General features: G+C 42.9%; 1 protein-coding gene across 1 annotated transcript in view; it reads right to left on the reverse strand.

Annotated features, from left to right (window-relative positions):
• Positions 1–19,621, reverse strand: part of LOC126160650 (extracellular serine/threonine protein CG31145-like) — an 891,510-nt gene that overhangs the window by 409,309 nt on the left and 462,580 nt on the right. The window lies entirely within an intron of this gene.

Genomic DNA, 19,621 nt, shown 5'->3' on the forward strand with positions numbered 1-19,621 from the left:
TATCCTTCGAAGGAGCACGTCTTCATCAGAATTATTCTACAAGAATCTTACAAATGCGATAAATATAAAAACGGAAATGTAAAAATTTCGCAGTTACTTTCTTTATAACAGCGTCCAGGCAAAAAAGTAAGCTAAAATTTATCACCGTATGCGGTCGATCAGTACAGACAGCGTCACAGTAACAGCTAATTGCGTGCGCAGTCCGTATACCTCCAGCGAAGTCATAATATCCGTCTGATTTAATTACAGTAATACTGTTGAAATTATGGGCTTGAGGAGATTCGAAGTCATGAACGTCTCCGTAGGGATGTGCATTATCTTTGATGTCTTATTTATGCACGCAAAGTGCACATTCGCTTCTTTGCAGGAGATACAAGGCCACTCGCATAAATAGTAGTTTCTGAAACCCTGGAAGTGATATTGAATCACATTTTAGGAACATTCAGTTGCGACGGAAGTGCCCAGGAATTACAAAAAATTTAATTTATATTTTTTATCTTTACTCTTATAGAACGATGATTGTAGAGGAAGTCAAAAATTTTGCGCCTGAGGGATCGGATTGCCACCAGAGACTGGCAACACCCCAACCGTCAGCTGCCAGTCTTAGAGAGAGGAATACAACGAGGACCGCCACGCCCTCACCAGCAGAAGCGCTCAGTCGTAGAGAGGGAAGTTCAGATAGAGATGCCATGCTACCACCGTTGGAGGGCGAGGAAGAGAAAGAAGAAGAAAATGAAGACTACACTTTAGTCGAAAGGAGAAGACGCAGGGAACGACATCAAGAGGGGAGAGGAAACAATGAAAGTCCCTTCGTGTTAGGGACGATGCACCCAAGAGGATCGGGATTTCGAACAGGAGAGCGAACCGCCTGGCTTTATGTGGGCAAACTCCATCCGGACACCACAAAGGAAGAAATCATCAGACACCTAAATGGGCCCGCATCTCGTGGTCGTGCGGTAGCGTTCTCGCTTCCCACGCCCGGGTTCCCGGGTTCGATTCCCGGCGGGGTCAGGGATTTTCTCTGCCTCGTGATGGCTGGGTGTTGTGTGCTGTCCTTAGGTTAGTTAGGTTTAAGTAGTTCTAAGTTCTAGGGGACTGATGACCATAGCAGTTAAGTCCCATAGTGCTCAGAGCCATTTTTGAACACCTAAATGGACTGGGAATAGCAGGAGAAATCGAGTGCGATATGCTGAAACCATAGGGCCGCCTAAAGGCCTTCAAAATTGTGGAGCCTTTTGGCTACCGCGAACAAACCATACAGCCAGAACAGTGGCCAACAGGAGTGCTGGTGAGACAGTACGTTTTTCGGAATAGGGGACTTGAAGCCGCCAGGTTGTAACACCATTCACTGCAAACTCAGATTAAAAACGTTAAACCGGAATATTGAAGGCCTTAGCACAGCAATAGCGCGCGTCCAAGATAATTTCTTTAGACCTTATGATGTAGTGTTCCTGACGGAAACGTTCCTTACAAAAGACTGTAACAAAGTAAACACGCATTACGCGATCAATGTTATGGAGGAACAAGGCCCAAAGGGCAGGCCTAAGGGCGGCATCACATGTCTCATCACGAAACTTTTCTCGTCCTTCTCAGTCTCCCACAAATCAAGACCCTCTCTAGTAGTAAGGACCGCCATCTGTGTTCTTATATGTATGTACTTTGAGCCTGAGCTCACAACAGTAAATATTACAGAGGAAATCAGCTTGTGCCTGGATACTACCACTCAGGACGACCCAGTAATATTGGCAGGAGACCTGAATTGCCGTGTGAACACCCATTTACGGGAAATAACAGATGTCATGAACTCCTTGGAAGAGGAAGGCTTTACACTTGTCAGTAACAAAGCAACCCACACTTATTTCTGTAATAACGGTGCAAGCACAAATGATATCGTATTTGTGAACTCCAGACTTAAATCACTAGAACAACGCATCATCCTGAATGCGGAAAGGAAACACTTACCAGTAGAAACATCGCTACAACTAGAGAACACAGTAAAAAAGAGGCCGAAAAGTCCAGTCAAGCTAAGCAGGAAGGCAGACATATCAGCACTGGGCACTGCCGACACCAGTACAATAATAACATTGCTACAAGGAGAGAATCTCAGTGAAGCAGCATTATTAATAGAAGGACTCATCCTAAAGACAACTGACACACAGTAGACATCGCAAAACGGAAAGCTAAACCGTGTTTCAATAAGGAATGCTACGAAGTCAGATAGAAAGCCATCAATGCTATGCATAAAGCCAGAAGAATTCAATCACGGGATGACTTGGACCGCTATGGTGAGCTCAGGAGAGAGTATAGAACCAAGATTAAGTGAGCGCAAAGGTTATTGTGGGAGGAAGAGAAAAAACGTCTAATAGAGAGACAGAGACCGTACAAGGCTCTTCAGCCGAAGCAACCAAAATTCCCAGGGAACTTGCCAATGAAAGTGTGTGAAAGACATTTAAGCATAATCCTTCAGGCTGACACACACACCCGCCGGCAAAAAAAAAAAAAAAAAAAAAAAAAAAAAAAAAAAAAAAAAAAAAAAAAAAAACCACAGTGACTCCAGCCCCTACACAGGAGATTGAATTTTTAACAGAAGAAGAAATAATCCACACAGTTATGTGCACGAAGAACAACAAAGCAAGTAGTCCACCTGAAAACTGCGCTCCCTGTACTAGTGATTCCACTCACAGCGCTCCTCAATGAGTGCCTGAAACTAGGAATTGTACCGGATCAGCGGAAACATTCAAAGGTGATAACGTTGTACAAGGGAAAAGGTAACACGGCTGCACGGCTGACCCAAATGCGTACAGGGGCATTGGACCAGAGAACACCCTATTCAAGATCTTTACATCACTACGGCGCAAGCGTCTTGGAGATACCATCGATGAGAAACTCCCCGATTTACAGTTTGGTTTCAGATGTGGGAGATCAACGACACAGGCTGTACACTGTCTCCAAATCGATACAGAAATGGCCTTAGCGAACCGAAGGGGAAAGCTTCACGCAATTTTCATAGAGTACACCAAGGCGTTCGACACAATCAATAGATCCATTCTAACGAAGAAACGGGAAACCGCCTTAGGTCCAAGACATTACCTGTTGCCAATCATTAGAGATCTTCTCACTAACAGCTGGATGGTATAGGTAAGTCCAGCCTGATACAGCAAACAGTTGCAGTGTTGCAAGGTGACCCACTGAGCCCCGTACTCTTCATCTTAGCTACGGCAAACAACATTGAGATAACAGAACCTGATAATGTAAATCTACTCATATATGCAGACGACATGGCATTAACATCAGTTTCTGAGGATGGTCTTTAGAAAACCTCCAACCAGTTAATGTACTGGGCAAGAAAAAATGACCTATCCTTGAATGAAGAGAAGACAGTTTCCATGACCTTCAGAAGAGAAAGAATACCCGACAATTCCTATGTTGGAGAGACACTGCTAAAGTCAGTCACCAGTTTTACATAACTAGGAGCTACCCTTCAGTCACAGGGAACAGTATTCACACGCCACATTAACTACAGAGTCAGCGCCGCAACGAGAGCCGTAAATGATATCAAGTCGATAGGCAAACTCCCCCTGGAAACAACCCTACAAGCGTTTGAACTCAAAGTTAAACCTGTTGCAATTTATAGATTTTAAAACATATGGATTCATCTGAAGAAGACAGATCTCGAAAAGATAGAGAAGCTGAAGGCTAATTACTTAAAAAGGGTGCTATGTCTCTCCAAATACACACTCTCGCGGCTTGTGTATGAATTGGCCAGAGAGCCCTTCTTCATAGAAGAGCTGCGACTGAAGCACTTATTACCAGCGACGACGGCGTACCAGGACTTACTGACGGAACTACATGAGAAGAAACGCAGAATATAGAAGGATTTCTATGTTACAGACGTGATGAAAAACCGTGAATGGACGCAGGGAGGACACGAACTCCGCAACGTAGCGACAAGACTCTCCGTGCATGGATTTCACCACAAACTGTGCAACACGCAGAGTTTTCACGAGGCCAGCACGAGCTGTATGTGTGCGAGGTTCGGTGACCAGTGTGGGAGATATCATGTGTTAATATGCAGGATGAGAACAGAATCGCTGGTGAAATTCTGTTGTGACTAAAAATAATAATAGTGAATAGAGAATAATTCCTGTACTTCGCGCACTAAATGGCCAGTTTGGCTGCAATAAATCCATTATTATTTCTATTTTTCTCAGACCTTAGGTCTGGTTAAAAATGGAAAGTGACGCGGACCTTCATCAAGCGTGACTTCCTTTTAACTGTACGGTATATGTTACATTGTATTTAGGAACTTTCGGGTTATTGAACACGTATCAATAATTACGGATTTCTGTAGTTGTATGTATACGTTTGGATGTAGCTGTATTGCGTTGATGTACAGGTGGATATTGTGTGGTATGACTCCTGTAGTTGATAGTATAATCGGTATAATGTCAACTTTATCCTGATGCCACATGTCCTTGACTTCCTCAGCCAGTTGGATGTATTTTTCAATTTTTTTCTCCTGTTTTCTTCTGTATGTTTGTTGTATTGGGTATGGATATTTCGATTAGTTGTGTTAATTTCTCCTTTTTATTGGTGAGTATGATGTCAGGTTTGTTATGTGGTGTTGTTTTATCTGTTATAATGGTTCTGTTCCAGTATAATTTGTATTCATCATTTTCCAGTACATTTTATGGTGCATACTTGTATGTGGGAACGTGTTGTTTTATTAGTTTATGTTTTATGGCAAGTTGTTGATGTATTATTTTTGCTACATTGTCATGTCTTCTGGGGTATTCTGTATTTGCTAGTATTGTACATCCACTTGTGATGTGATCTACTGTTTCTATTCGTTGTTTGCAAAGTCTGCATTTATCTGTTGTGGTATTGGGATCTTTAATAATATGCTTGCTGTAATACCTGGTGTTTATTGTTTGATCCTGTATTGCTATCATGAATCCTTCCGTCTCACTGTATATATTGCCTTTTCTTAGCCATGTGTTGGATGCGTCTTGATCGATGTGTGGCTGTGTTAGATGATACGGGTGCTTGCCATGTAGTGTTTTCTTTTTCCAATTTACTTTCTTCGTATCTGTTGATGTTATGTGATCTAAAGGGTTGTAGAAGTGGTTATGAAATTGCAGCGGTGTAGCCGATGTATTTATATGAGTGATTGCTTTGTGTATTTTGCTAGTTTCTGCTCGTTCTAGAAAGAATTTTCTTAAATTGTCTACCTGTCCATAATGTAGGTTTTTTATGTCGATGAATCCCCTTCCTCCTTCCTTTCTGCTTAATGTGAATCTTTCTGTTGCTGAATGTATGTGATATATTCTATATTTGTGGCATTGTGAACGTGTAAGTGTATTGAGTGCTTCTAGGACTGTGTTACTCCATTTCACTACTCCAAATGAGTAGGTCAATATTGGTATAGCATAAGTATTTATAGCTTTTGTATTGTTTCTTGCTGTCAATTCTGTTTTCAGTATTTTTGTTAGTCTCTGTCTATATTTTTCTTTTAGTTCTTCTTTAATATTTGTATTATCTATTCCTATTTGTTGTCTGTATCCTAGATCTTTATATGCATCTGTTTTTTCCATCGCTTCTATGGAGTCACTGTGGTTATTCAATATGTAATCTTCTTGTTTAGTGTGTTTTCCCTTGACTATGCTATTTTTCTTACATTTGTCTGTTCCAAAAGCCATATTTATATCATTGCTGAATACTTCTGTTATCTTTAGTAATTGGTTGAGTTGTTGATTGGTTGCTGCCAGTAGTTTTAGATCATCCATGTATAGCAAATGTGTGATTTTGTGTGGGTATGTTCCAGTAATATTATATCCATAATTTGTATTATTTAGCATGTTGGATAGTGGGTTCAGAGCGAGACAGAACCAGAAAGGACTTAATGAGTCGCCTTGGTATATGCCACGCTTAATCTGTATTGGCTGTGATGTGATACTATTCGAATTTGTTTGGATATTAAGTGTGGTTTTCCAGTGTTTCATTACTATGTTTAGGAACTGTATCAATTTAGGATCTACTTTGTCTATTTCCAATATCTGTAGTAACCATGAGTGGGGTACACTATCAAAAGCTTTTTGGTAATCAATGTATGCGTAGTGTAGCGACCTTTGTTTAGTTTTAGCTTGATATGTCACCTCTGTATCTATTATCAGTTGCTCTTTACATCCTCGTGCTCCTTTGCAGCAGCCATTTTGTTCTTCATTTATAATGTTGTTATGTGTTGTATGTGTCATTAATTTCTGTGTAATGACTGAAGTTAATATTTTGTAGATTGTTGGTAGGCATGTTATGGGGCGATATTTAGCTGGGTTTGCTGTGTCTGCTTGATATTTAGGTTTCAGATAGGTTATTCCATGTGTAAGTGTATCAGGGAGTGTGTATGGGTTTGCAATGTAACTGTTAAATAATTTAGTTAGATGTGAATGTGTTGAGGTGAACTTCTTTAGCCAGAAATTTGCTATTTTAACATTTCCAGGGGCTTTCGAATTGTGCATAGAATTAATTGCTCGGGTGACTTCATGTTGCAAAATTATCACTTCAGGCATTTGTGGTATCATCTTGTATGATTCTGTTTCTGCTTGTATCCACCGTGCATGCCTGTTGTGTTGTACCGGGTTTGACCATATGTTGCTCCAGAAGTGTTCCATGTCTGTTATGTTTGGTGGATTGTCTATTTTAATGTGTGTGTTATCTATTGTTTGGTAAAATCTCTTTTGGTTTGTGTTGAATGTTTGGTTTTATTTCCTTCTATTTTCACTTTTTTTCTATCTTCTAAGTCGTTTGGCCAATGCTTGTAATTTCTGCTTCTTTTCATCTAATTGCTCTATTGATTCTTGTTGTGAGATTTTACCTAACCTTTTTGGTTTTTTTCTGACATTTCACTTCTTATAAATTGTGTTAGCTGTCCGATGTCTTTTCTAAGTTCTTCTATTCTGATCTGTAGCCTGTGTTGCCATGCTGGTTTTGTGGGTTTCTTCTGTGTGTTGGTTGGTTCTGATCTCTGCCTAGTGTGTATATTTAGTGTAGTGAGTGCTCCTACATAAACCAGTAGTTGTAATTCTTCCATAGTTGCATTTTCATTTATTTTGTTGCGTATGATTGTGTTGATAGTTGTTATTGTTGTTTCGACTTGTGGGTTATTTGGTGGTCTATGCAAGAATGGTCTAATGTCTGTATTTGTGTCTTTGTATTCTATATATGTCAGCTGAAATTTTTCTTCTATATCTAACATGTGTGTCACTTCGTGTTCTATTTGTGCTTGTTCTGGTGGCTGTCTTAAGATTTCGTTTTCCTCTGATTGTTTAATTGACGCGTTTTGTTCTTTGTTTGTTTTCTCTGGGATGTTTGAGTCCATTACTGTATTTTCTTCTTCTTCTAATTGCACATTATTTTGTTCCAGTATTTGTTGTACTTGTTTGACGTTTTCTAATTCTGACTGGGGTATCCTGTTATTTTTTATTATTACACGGATCTGACCAGCTAGTCGTTGTTCTGTTAAAAATTTTAATTCCGGGTATCTGGTAATAAATGTTGTGTATACTTGTGATCTGTATCCAGTTGTGTTGGTTCCTAGGTTTGTTGCTTGGTAATAACAGAACAGGAGTTGTCGATTAACTTCATCTGACCATCTCATCCCCTGTCTTCGTTTTCCTTCTAGGGTGGTTGCAGGAAGCATATCCTGCAAAACACCTCTATTTGGATTTAAATCATTTTCCAGTTGGCTGGCAGTGTCGTTACCATTGTGGGCGGGCATAGGGTTCAAGCGTCGTCCCCGACCATGACAGCGCTTTTCCGAGGCTTCTTTAGTTCTGTCCTGAACCAAGTAATCACACTGAAAGAGGGGTTAGCCCTATTAGTGGTTTGTTCTTTTCGTCGCCTTGTACGACTGGTAGAACATACCGGAGGCCTATTCTTTTCCCGGGCCTCCACGGGGTATTATTATTATTATTATTATTATTACTATTATTATTATTGCATAATTATGATGATTCACCTGTTTACTACTTGAAACGCGTCAATTTTAGCGCTTTTGCACAGTGGAATGTGGTTGAGCCAATATTTTAACAATGATTTTAAAATCATGATCTCTTAGCCATTGTGAATAAAATACTAAAAAAACAAAAGTATTTAGAAAAAAATTAGTAGTCAATATTCACATCTTTGCAAGATTCGAAGTAGCACATAAATTGGTTAAAAATAACAACGTCCTTGTAGGATTGTATTATATTATTGATGATCACGCAAACGGACTGTTTTCAATGACACCAAGAGCACTGTCCGCAGATTTGTGTTATTTACGTACATACTGAAATCAGTCAACGTGGGGTAGAGACAATAACACAGAGCGTGAACATCAAAGAGAAACTGTACATTATCGATCATGATACTCAATTTTACACAGTAGAATTTTAAGAAGGTCTTTAGCACAGTGGTAAGGATTTTCTTTAATCACAATAGTATGAGAATAAGATGAAGATTACAGTTATGGTATGCATTACTGAAGAAGAATATTCCGCGCCCGGGTTCCCGGGTTCGATTCCCGGCGGGGTCAGAGATTTTCTCTGCCTCGTGATGACTGGGTGTTGTGTGATGTCCTTAGGTTAGTTTGGTTTAAGTAGTTCTAAGTTCTAGGGGATTGATGACCATAGATGTTAAGTCCCATAGTGCTCAGAGCCATTTGAAGAAGAATATGAATCTCCAAGAATGAGAAACAATTGAGAAGTGTAGAGGAATTTACCTATGTGTGAAAAAGAATTACGAGCGATGGTAAAAACAGGAAAGAAATTGTGAGCAGAATGGAGAAGGTCAGATTTGCATTTAGTTTGAGAAACGTTTTACCTGAAATGACATCAGTCTTGATGTAAAGACACGCAGCATAAAGGCGATTGTTTGGTGTGTGGCCCTATACGACTGTGATGCTTCGACAACAGGAAAGCAAGAGATAAGACGGCTAGAAGTCCTGCAGATTTAATGGTACAGAAGAATCATGAACATCAGCTATGGACATCGAGTTACCGATGAAGAGTACAAAAAACCAGATATCTCTGAAGGCACGTCCAAACAAAAAGAAAGAAACTCATAGGACACATTTTACATTAAACAGTGCAAACACCAATAAAGGAGGTCTGACACCCCTCCTCGTCACCCTATCAAATCACGAAAACAGCTTCTTCCGCTAGTGTATAACAACTAATGTTTTTATCACTGAGCAGTAAACAAAATAAACCGAGGAAAGAAATTTGCGACAGTGGCTGGTATATCGGAGAATTTGGAATATTGACAATGCGGTCACAAACTGTTGAAAATTTTATCTATAGTTGAAGCGGTACTGTTAGTAGCCTCCATTTCAGCCTTTGAGAATGATTATAGTACTGATTGTAGTAGTTAATGGTAGCACGATGAGAAGCTATAAGTTAAGATCTCGTCGCACCTTGGCTAATGGGATATGGAAATGCTAATAAACAGTGTATTATTCTTTCAGTTAAACTCCCTTTATCCTATCTTTCATTTCCTCTCAAATGTATGAATCGTTGAAAGTGAATGTGCCGGCCCGGGTGGCCGAGCGGTTCTAGGCGCTACAGTCTGGAACCGCGCGACGGCTACGGTCGCAGGTTCGTATCCTGCCTCGGGCATGGATGTGTGTGATGTCCTTAGGTTAGTTAGGCTTAAGTAGTTCTAAGTTCTAGGGGACTGATGACCTCAGAAGTTAAGTCCCATAGTGCTCAGAGCCATTTGAAAGATTTTTGAAAGTGAATGTGTACAGACAGCAGAAGGCAGAAACTAACCAGAGATGTTCAGAAGGTGGTGGTTTGTAAAGAAAGATCAGTGGAAAAGATTGAGCAAAGAGACTAGGAGAGTCCTTCCCCAAGTATCGAGACTACTGAGTGAGCGGAGTCGCTCAGGCAATGGGAGGCGTCTTCCTCGCAGACGTTCAAATCGGGGAATCATTGGCCCCGGAGACTCACTGTGTAGGCGGAGGGACAGTGGGCAGATGTCTCTACGTCAGGTGTCCAACTGGTAAGAAAACTGCGTAGCAAAATGAGCTGCATCATCATGTATCAGGTTCATAACGTGATAGTTAAAGGTACTGTTTATAGTGAAACGCTTGGAAATGTAAGGATTTTGGTCGTTTTGACAGATTAGCTTGTCGTAAGTGCACAGTTAAGAGTGATACTGGCTTTCAGCGTGGCACATTTACCTTTAAAAAATCTTCATTTAAGTGCTTCTCAGTAAGATAATAGCGTAAAACGATTTCTTTCTTTCTACGGTTTTATAAAACTTTTGTTGCAATTGACTACCTTCTTTTGTGTGCTAGTGTTGAGCGCACTCAACAACGAGATCTATAAAGTAGTTAAGACACTGAATTTCAAGGTTACTTGCTTCGTAATCGCCTCTCAATGCCTTCCGTATGTGTGGGAAAGATAATGTGAGTAGTTTAACGGGTCTAATTTTGATATTTCTATGGGTTTTCTTTGTAATTTGAAATTGCTTAACAGTTCGTATCACATGTTGGTAACGACACTAAACTTCAGAAGTTGCTGGGATTCAGAAAAAAATATTATTGCACTAATAATTTAACGGATTTTAAATTAAAGTTCGATAATTCTCTGGAATTAATTGTTGACGTTAGGAGAGATTTTTTTGTGCACTTAGTGGGGATGGGTGCTTCGTGCCATGCACGGAAGCCAGTCCTCACAGTGGTCATTATTCATTAACGTATTTCCTCTATCGAAGTACGACGGTTGCGATGGTTAATAGTAGCCCAGTAAAACTGATTTATTTGTCTTATGATAATTATTTTGTGTGTGTTTCTTAGTGATGAGTGGTGGTACCAAATGGTTACCCACGTGTTGTTCTGCATGCCTTGTACACAGTACAGAGGTTTAGGAGTTGATAGTGTTATGGTGAATAGTGGAATCGTGATCTTAAGTATGTAATTACTACGGGGTGTTAAACAGTGGCTAAATTCTGAGTGTTTCCAGTCAATGATTTGATTTAGTAACTATGCTATTGGCTAGTTCAAAGTAGATGTCCTTAATTTTTGATTCAGCTGCATTTTGTAGCAAACCCCAGTAATGGTTGGAAGAGAGCAGAGAATATCTTGCACCTAACTCCAATTATGTCCATTAGTGGGGGCTGATGAAGAATTACGAGAATGATCGAATGGCTTTTTGCGTGGTCATCTACTCCTTAGGTGGCCAACTGTAAAATTAAACAGTAATCAGATCCTTATTAAAGCCATTTAAATGATTTCTTGCCTTAACAGAGCCCCCTCAAGTGAGAAAATTTACCAAACAGAACAACATTTTGCTGATCTCGGTTACGTAGCCCTCCGCGCTTAAGAGTAAATTTTAGATCTTAGTTGTTAGTCAAAAGAGTGTTTTGCATGCTAATGTGTGTTGAATGAAACGACAACAATTCGACATTTCTCTGTAAAACCTCCTCCGTTTTCTAAGAGTGACGCTATTTCGGTAATTATAGGATACCACACAAACTCTCCACTGGGAACCGAAATCTGTAGTAAAGTAAAAAAAATAAATAAATAAATAAAATAAAATAAATAAAAAAATTATATCATGAGAAGTTTTAACTCAATAGAATGCTGTTATCAGAAGTTGTAAATAAAAGCTATTATCAGATGTTTAACTTAAATAAATACTATTAGAACACTTTCGAGATGCAAGAATTAAACATGATTTTCTTATCTGATTTCCTGTAGTACTCTTGAGATGATAGTAACCAACAGCAATCTCCTCTTAAGTAAATATACTTATTGACAAGAATCAAATGCAACAGGAAAATCAAATGATTCATGGTGGGCAGAACCAAAAGCTTCACCTCCCCTCTCCTATACTGCTGGTTTGGCTACGTACAGATCCAGGGGAGCGTTATTCGTTGCGTATCAGTACATTCATTATCAGTAAAAATAAAACGAAATTCAATTAGTAACTTTGAGTTTATTTATTAGGGCTAATAGTAACAATAAAAGAAAAATCCTACTGTCTTTAGCCACAAACACAGAAAGAGGTAATCTCAGTCTTACAATCAGTATAATTAAAAGGTGAAATACACTCCTGGAAATTGAAATAAGAACACCGTGAATTCATTGTCCCAGGAAGGGGAAACTTTATTGACACATTCCTGGGGTCAGATACATCACATGATCACACTGACAGAACCACAGGCACATAGACACAGGCAACAGAGCATGCACAATGTCGGCACTAGTACAGTGTATATCCACCTTTCGCAGCAATGCAGGCTGCTATTCTCCCATGGAGACGATCGTAGAGATGCTGGATGTAGTCCTGTGGAACGGCTTGCCATGCCATTTCCACCTGGCGCCTCAGTTGGACCAGCGTTCGTGCTGGACGTGCAGACCGCGTGAGACGACGCTTCATCCAGTCCCAAACATGCTCAATGGGGGACAGATCCGGAGATCTTGCTGGCCAGGGTAGTTGACTTACACCTTCTAGAGCACGTTGGGTGGCACGGGATACATGCGGACGTGCATTGTCCTGTTGGAACAGCAAGTTCCCTTGCCGGTCTAGGAATGGTAGAACGATGGGTTCGATGACGGTTTGGATGTACCTTGCACTGTTCAGTGTCCCCTCGACGATCACCAGTTGTGTACGGCCAGTGTAGGAGATCGCTCCCCACACCATGATGCCGGGTGTTGGCCCTGTGTGCCTCGGTCGTATGCAGTCCTGATTGTGGCGCTCACCTGCACGGTGCCAAACACGCATACGACCATCATTGGCACCAAGGCAGAAGCGACTCTCATCGCTGAAGACGACACGTCTCCATTCGTCCCTCCATTCACGCCTGTCGCGACACCACTGGAGGCGGGCTGCACGATGTTGGGGCGTGAGCGGAAGACGGTCTAACGGTGTGCGGGACCGTAGCCCAGCTTCATGGAGACGGTTGCGAATGGTCCTCGCCGACACCCCAGGAGCAACAGTGTCCCTAATTTGCTGGGAAGTGGCGGTGCGGTCCCCTACGGCACTGCGTAGGATCCTACGGTCTTGGCGTGCATCCGTGCGTCGCTGCGGTCCGGTCCCAGGTCGACGGGCACGTGCACCTTCCGCCGACCACTGGCGACAACATCGATGTACTGTGGAGACCTCACGCCCCATGTGTTGAGCAATTCGGCGGTACGTCCACCCGGCCTCCCGCATGCCCACTATACGCCCTCGCTCAAAGTCCGTCAACTGCTCATACGGTTCACGCCCACGCTGTCGCGGCATGCTACCAGTGTTAAAGACTGCGATGGAGCTCCGTATGCCACTGCAGACTGGCTGACACTGACGGCAGCGGTGCACAAATGCTGCGCAGCTAGCGCCATTCGACGGCCAACACCGCGGTTCCTGGTGTGTCCGCTGTGCCGTGCGTGTGATTATTGCTTGTACAGCCCTCTCGCAGTGTCCGGAGCAAGTATGGTGGGTCTGACACACCGGTGTCAATGTGTTCCTTTTTCCATTTCCAGGAGTGTAAAACCCCGTCGTGCCCATACAATAAATAATGAAATAAATGAGGGGCAATAATGAACAAAAACAGCAAGTTTCTTAAGCAAAGGTACAAGGATGGATAGAAGCAAGAAAGAGGGGGTAAATTTGTGCAATGACAACGGCCATAGAGACCTGCGCCTACATTTTAAAACACAGTATTATCACTGGAATAAAATGAGAAAGAGCCACGCAGCGAAGGAATAGCTGGGGTGACCAAGAAAGTCATACGCGCAGTAGATTATGAATGGTGCCGGGTGCACTACGTGTGCTGAAATAATGAGGAAGGAAGAGTGAAAAGTGGAATGAAGTACTTATGAAAAAAATAACCTCAGCGTTGAACTATAAAGAGGATGAAGAAAGACTTGAATGGTACATGCACATCAAAACGGGATTTCACATCGCTGAAAGTATTTACTTTGACAACATCTACGTAAATGCGTAAAACAATCTGAAAATCACTTCTTTCTGAGGTCAGTTAGTTCACTGACAAAGAAACACCACACGGCTATCGGACTTCTGTAGGTTTTTTTTTTTTTTTTTTGTACACAAAGTTCATAACTCGAATAACAACCCTCCACAGCATGTCGCAGCAATTCTCAAAAGTTGTTCAGAAAGTAGACTTCGAAGTTTTCCGAGCGTTTTAATACGCTTAAAGCACTGTGGCAGAAGGCTTACCTACGATGTGGGTGGTTTAGATTCGACGCCTGTCCGTGGTAACTTTTTAAACAAAAGGCCATGTTCCATGAGCATTTCCGTGAAACTTAAAATACATAAGGTTGAAAAAAATTAATGTGATCCTTTTCAGTTCAAGCAACCTATATTAATAGTCTTTTATAAAAGATCTGTAATTAGGAATTTGCAAGGTCTGCTGAAAAATAATGTCTCCGAATTTTTTATGCAAAAACTCTTAAAGCCTTAAGTGAAACAAACTTTATTAATATTCTACATCTTTATTGTTCATGCCTACGTATTAATTTGTCAACAGTCACCCTGGCGACGTAACACGTTTCTCCCAGCGAACGACCAGAATGTTTGACATTTTAACAGAGTCACAACCTCACCTTCGCTTGCACCGCTTCATCACTATCGAAGTGAAGTCCATGAAGGTGTCTTTTAAGTTTTGGAAACAGATCGGATGGAGCCTAAACCAGAGTGTATGGACGATGATCGACGACAGGGACCCCCGAGACATCGCATTGTAGAAGGTGTCGCAGCGCTCGTGATTGGTCTGGCCTGCCATGCTGTAGAAGAGGGTGTTCCATGGATGGACAAACTCTTCGAAATCAAAGATCCATTACAGTGCACTGTTTGTGATGCACGTGCAGCGAGCAAGATGGCGCAGTGGTCAGCACACTGACTCGCAGTTCAAACCAACGTCCGGCCATCTTGATTTTTAAACTACCCGTGATTTCCATAAATCATTTCAGGCAAATGCTGGGATGATTCCTTTGAAGGGGCACGGCCGACTTCCTTCTCCATCCTTCCCTAATCCGATAGGGCCGGTGACCTCGCTGTTTGGTCCCCTCCCCCAGATCAACCAACCAACCATGCACCGGCATAGTTACGATACATACAGCCATGTTACGCGCAACAGTTCGGAGCCCTTTAGCGGCATAAGGCTATAAATACGTAGGCATGGAGAATAAAGTTGCATAATATTAACAGCGTTATTTGTATGTAAAAACCTTTAAATTATTTCCCATTAAAAATTCGGAGGCATTACTTTTCTGCATGCCCTCGTACATTTCGAATGAAATTTTTTATAAATGTATGAGTGTGCGCGCGCGCGCGCGCGCGTGTGTGTGTGTGTGTGTGTGTGTGTGTGTGTGTGTGTGTGTGTGTGTGTGGAGGAAGAATGCAAAAATGTTCAAATGTGTGTGAAATCTTATGGGACTTAACTGCTAAAGTCATCAGTCCCTAAGTTTACACACTACTTAGCCTAAATTATCCTAAGGACAAACATACACACACATGCCCGAGGGAGGACTCGAACCTCCGCCGGGACCAGCCACACAGGAAGAATGCATTTTCATGAAAATGATAACTAAATATGTGTTAATTAGGAAATATTTCTTTGTATTTAAATGACTTAGGTATTCAAACTGAACGAAAAGAGAGGAAAAAAAATGACTGAAACAAGGCCCAACCAGCGATCCAGCAATAACGTCTCGAGCGCTGCTGATCTTTTTTCCCAATATTAATGTATTTTAAGAGTCATGGAACTGGTCGCAGAATGTGCACATGATATCTTAACAATGTTTTACCATCTTGTCCGTTCTTCTTGTCAGTGTGTTCCATATATTTCTCTCCTCTCAGATTCTGCGCAGAACGTCCTCATTCCTTACCTGATCAATCCAAAAATTTTCAACTTTAACACCACATCTCAGATGTTTCGATTCTCTTCTGTTTAGGTTTACCCACAGTACAATTCTCAGATATTTCTTCCTCAAATAAAGGGCTATGGTTGATACTAGGAGATTTCACTTGGCGAGGAATTCCCTTTTTGCCAGTGGTATCTGCTTTTTGTGTCCTCTTTGTTCTGTCCCATGGGTTATTTTGCTGCCTAGGTAGCAGAATTACTTAACTTCATGTGCTTGGTGACCACCAATACTGATGGACGATGGTAATATTGTCGCTGTTCTCAGTTTTGCTACTTATCATTACTTTCGTCTCCCTTCGATTTATTTCTGTACTCATTAGACTGTTCATTCCGTTCAGCAGATCCTATATTTCTTCTTCACTTTTACTGGGGACAGCAACGTTATCAGCGAATCTTATCATTCATATCCTTTCACTTTAATTCCACACATGAAATTTTCTTTCATTTTCACCATTGCTTCTTCGATACACAGAGTGAACAGTAGGGGTGAAAGACTGTATCCTTGTCTTACACCCTTTTTAATCCGAGCGCTCCGTTCTTGGTCTTAACACTCCTATTGTGCAACCTTGGCTCTTGACATACTGTACATTACTTGTCTTTCTCTGTAGGTTGTCCATATGTTTCCCAGCATTTCGAACATATTGTACGAACACATTGTCGAACGCTTTTTCCAGGGCAACAAATCCAGTGAAGATGTTTTGATTTTTCTTTAGCCTTGCTTCCGTTATCAAGCGCGTCAGAACTGAGTCTCAGGGGCCTTCATATTTCCTCAAGCCAAACTGATCGTCATCTATCATATCCTCCACAAATATAAAAAATTACAAAAATTCTATTCCCATCCGGGTGACTATATTTTACGGTTGCTCTTTGAAGACGCTATAAGGCGAATTGGTTGTCGTGGTTCCAGATGCCCCGCTGCACCTTACCCGCGGACACTTCCCCACGGCCGACCTCGCAGCGTCTCCCTTAGGGCGGGACCACTCAGTCCTAGGAGAGCCGAGCGTCTCCGACGTAACGGAGAGGTTCAGTAGGACGGGCAGACGCGACAGCGGCTATTAGCCGGACCCCCGCAGCCGTTCTGCTCCGTGGCCTAATTGCAGACCCCCACTCCCCCTACACCCCTCACCAACACTACTACACCCACCGCGCCGTGACGTCACAACCAGCAGACGCTATCGGGCGGCGGCCATCTGCTATCGCGAGCGCCTTCGTCGGCGAGGCCCATATTTCAGGCACGCCCGGAGGCGGCGAGTGGTTGAAAATAGATGGTCGGCGCGCCTCCCCAGCTCACTGGGAATTTCAATTAAGCTCTAATTAGTTCGCCGTGAGCCATTATCGGGGGCTGCGAGGCCCGGCTGTAGCTGCGCGCGTGTCCCTGCCGCGCCGACAGACGCCCACTACTTGCGCAGTACCAGACAGGAGCGAGTGCCTCCAGCCGCCGTGTGCCAAACAGACCGCCGCCGAATTACATGCAAATCGCCAGCGGCGCGGGTTTATCGCCTATTATCACGACACCGCAGGAAGCGGAAGGCGCAGATACAGTGCGAGACGTCTGTGGCGCTGGCATATTTCATCTGTCGTGCAGTGGCTTCCCGTGACTGCGCTATATAGCACCTTGCTGCTATCAGTAACCATTCATTTATATTCAGTCGCTGTAAGGAAGGAAGCAAAGTGCTGAGTCTCGACGATGTGCACATCAGTAGAGCTCAAGGTTACGCTTAAGATCTGCAGGCTCGCGCAAAATAACGCAGCACCGACGCCTGAAGCACTTCCTTATGTTGAGTCAGAGCTTCACTAAGACACCTCAACTGACCGTCTCCTGCCGACCTGTGCACTTTGAGCGTTCTGGTTGCTATCTGTACGTTTGTGTACAGGCTTCAGCTGTAAAATTGCGGTTCTCCTACAGTGCGGTGGTCTTTCACAGTGATTCTCTGTCTGTCTCTCTCTCTCTCTCTCTCTCTCTCTCTCTCACACACACACACACACACACACACAGACACACTCTCTCTCTCTCTCTCTCTCTCTCTCTCTCTCTCTTTCTTTCTTTCTCTCTGATTTAGAGAACCACAGGTCATTGCCTCCCTCCCATCCTCTCTTCCATAGCACGCTGTCGACAACACTGAGAGCTATAAACATTTTGATGTCATACAACGCCAGAATGCTAAAAAGTTTTATTCGGCAGCTACTTTTAGAGTGGCAGTAATCGTCTCACAGACTTTAAATTTTTATAATAATTCTATGTACCACGTGCCTACAACTTGCAAATTATATTATGGACTTTAAAATGTCGTGCCACACTCGAGCGCCAGCTACATTGTAAATGTGGTGTGACTAGGGCCTCCCGTCGGGTAGACAGTTCGCCGGGCGCAAGTCTTTTGATTTGTCGCCACTTCGGCAACTTGCGCGTCGATGGGGATGAAATGACGATAATTGGGATAACACAACACCCAGTCGCTGAGCGGAGAAAATCTCCAACGCAGCCGGGAATCGAAACCGGGCCCTTAGGATTGACATTCTTTAGCGGTTACCATCAGCTACAGGGAGCGGAGAGCTAGATTTAAAGATCTGAATATACCGGGTCACAATTATTGAACTATATAAAAAAATCTAAGTTAGTTACAAACTACAGTCTGCACACGCTTTATTTAACATGTAATTCTTACCACAGATATTTGGATTTCGGTTATGACATGTTCGATACGCCTGCCATCATTGCCGATGATGTGGCCAAGAGGAATAACGAAATTCTGCATGATCTGCTGAAGTGTCGAAAAATCGATGCTGCCGATGACCTCCTGAATGGTCCACCCCGATAGCTGAGTGGTCAGCGTGGGGGATTGCCGTCCTGCGGGCCCGGGAGTTCTATTCCCACCTGGGTCGGAGATTTTCTCCGCTCAGGGACTGGGTGTCGTGTTGTCTTCATCCTCATTTCATCCCCACAGCCGGCGCACAGGTCCCCCAATGTGGCGTCGAATGCAATAAGACCTGCACCGAGGCGGCCGGACCTGCCCCGTAAGGGCCCTCCCGGCCAATGACGCCAAATGCTCATTTCCATTTACCTCCTGAATGGCTGTTTTCAGCTGAGCAACGGTTCTGGGGTTATTGCTGTACACCTTGTCCTTAACAGAGTCCCACAAAAAGGATTTACACGTGTTCAGATCTGCAGAATATGACAGCCAATCGAGGCCCAAGCCAGTGGCCTGGGGGTACCCCAGAGCCAGAATGTGGTCCCCAAAGTTTTTCTCGAGGACATCACTCTCCTGCTTCTATGGGGTCGAGCTCCGTCTTCTATGTACCACACCACCTCTCCTCCGAAGCAAAAGTTCAAAGCCGCACCCCGAGCCACTAAAGTCATGGCGCTGGTCTTCTATTTGATGTCCCCCCTCACGGTGCAACGATCAACTCGGAAGTGTGCTGTGCTGCCCTCAGGAAACGACTTCAACGCGTTCGTCACAGCAAAAATTCAAACAAACTTCTAGATCTGCATGATAACGCAAGGCATTACATAAGTCTTCGCACCCGAAACGACCTCACAAAACTTCATTCGACCATTCTTCCTCATCCACGCTACAGCCCGGATCTCGCACTTTCCGCCTTCCATGTGTTTGGCCCAATGAAGGATGCACTCCGCGGAAGCAGTACGTGGATGATGGGCAGTTTATTGTGCAGCAAGACGTTGGCTGCGACGTCGACTAGTAGAGTGGTACCATGC

The sequence above is a fragment of the Schistocerca cancellata genome, chromosome 2 (assembly GCF_023864275.1).
Source record: "Schistocerca cancellata isolate TAMUIC-IGC-003103 chromosome 2, iqSchCanc2.1, whole genome shotgun sequence".
NCBI lineage: Eukaryota > Metazoa > Arthropoda > Insecta > Orthoptera > Acrididae > Schistocerca > Schistocerca cancellata.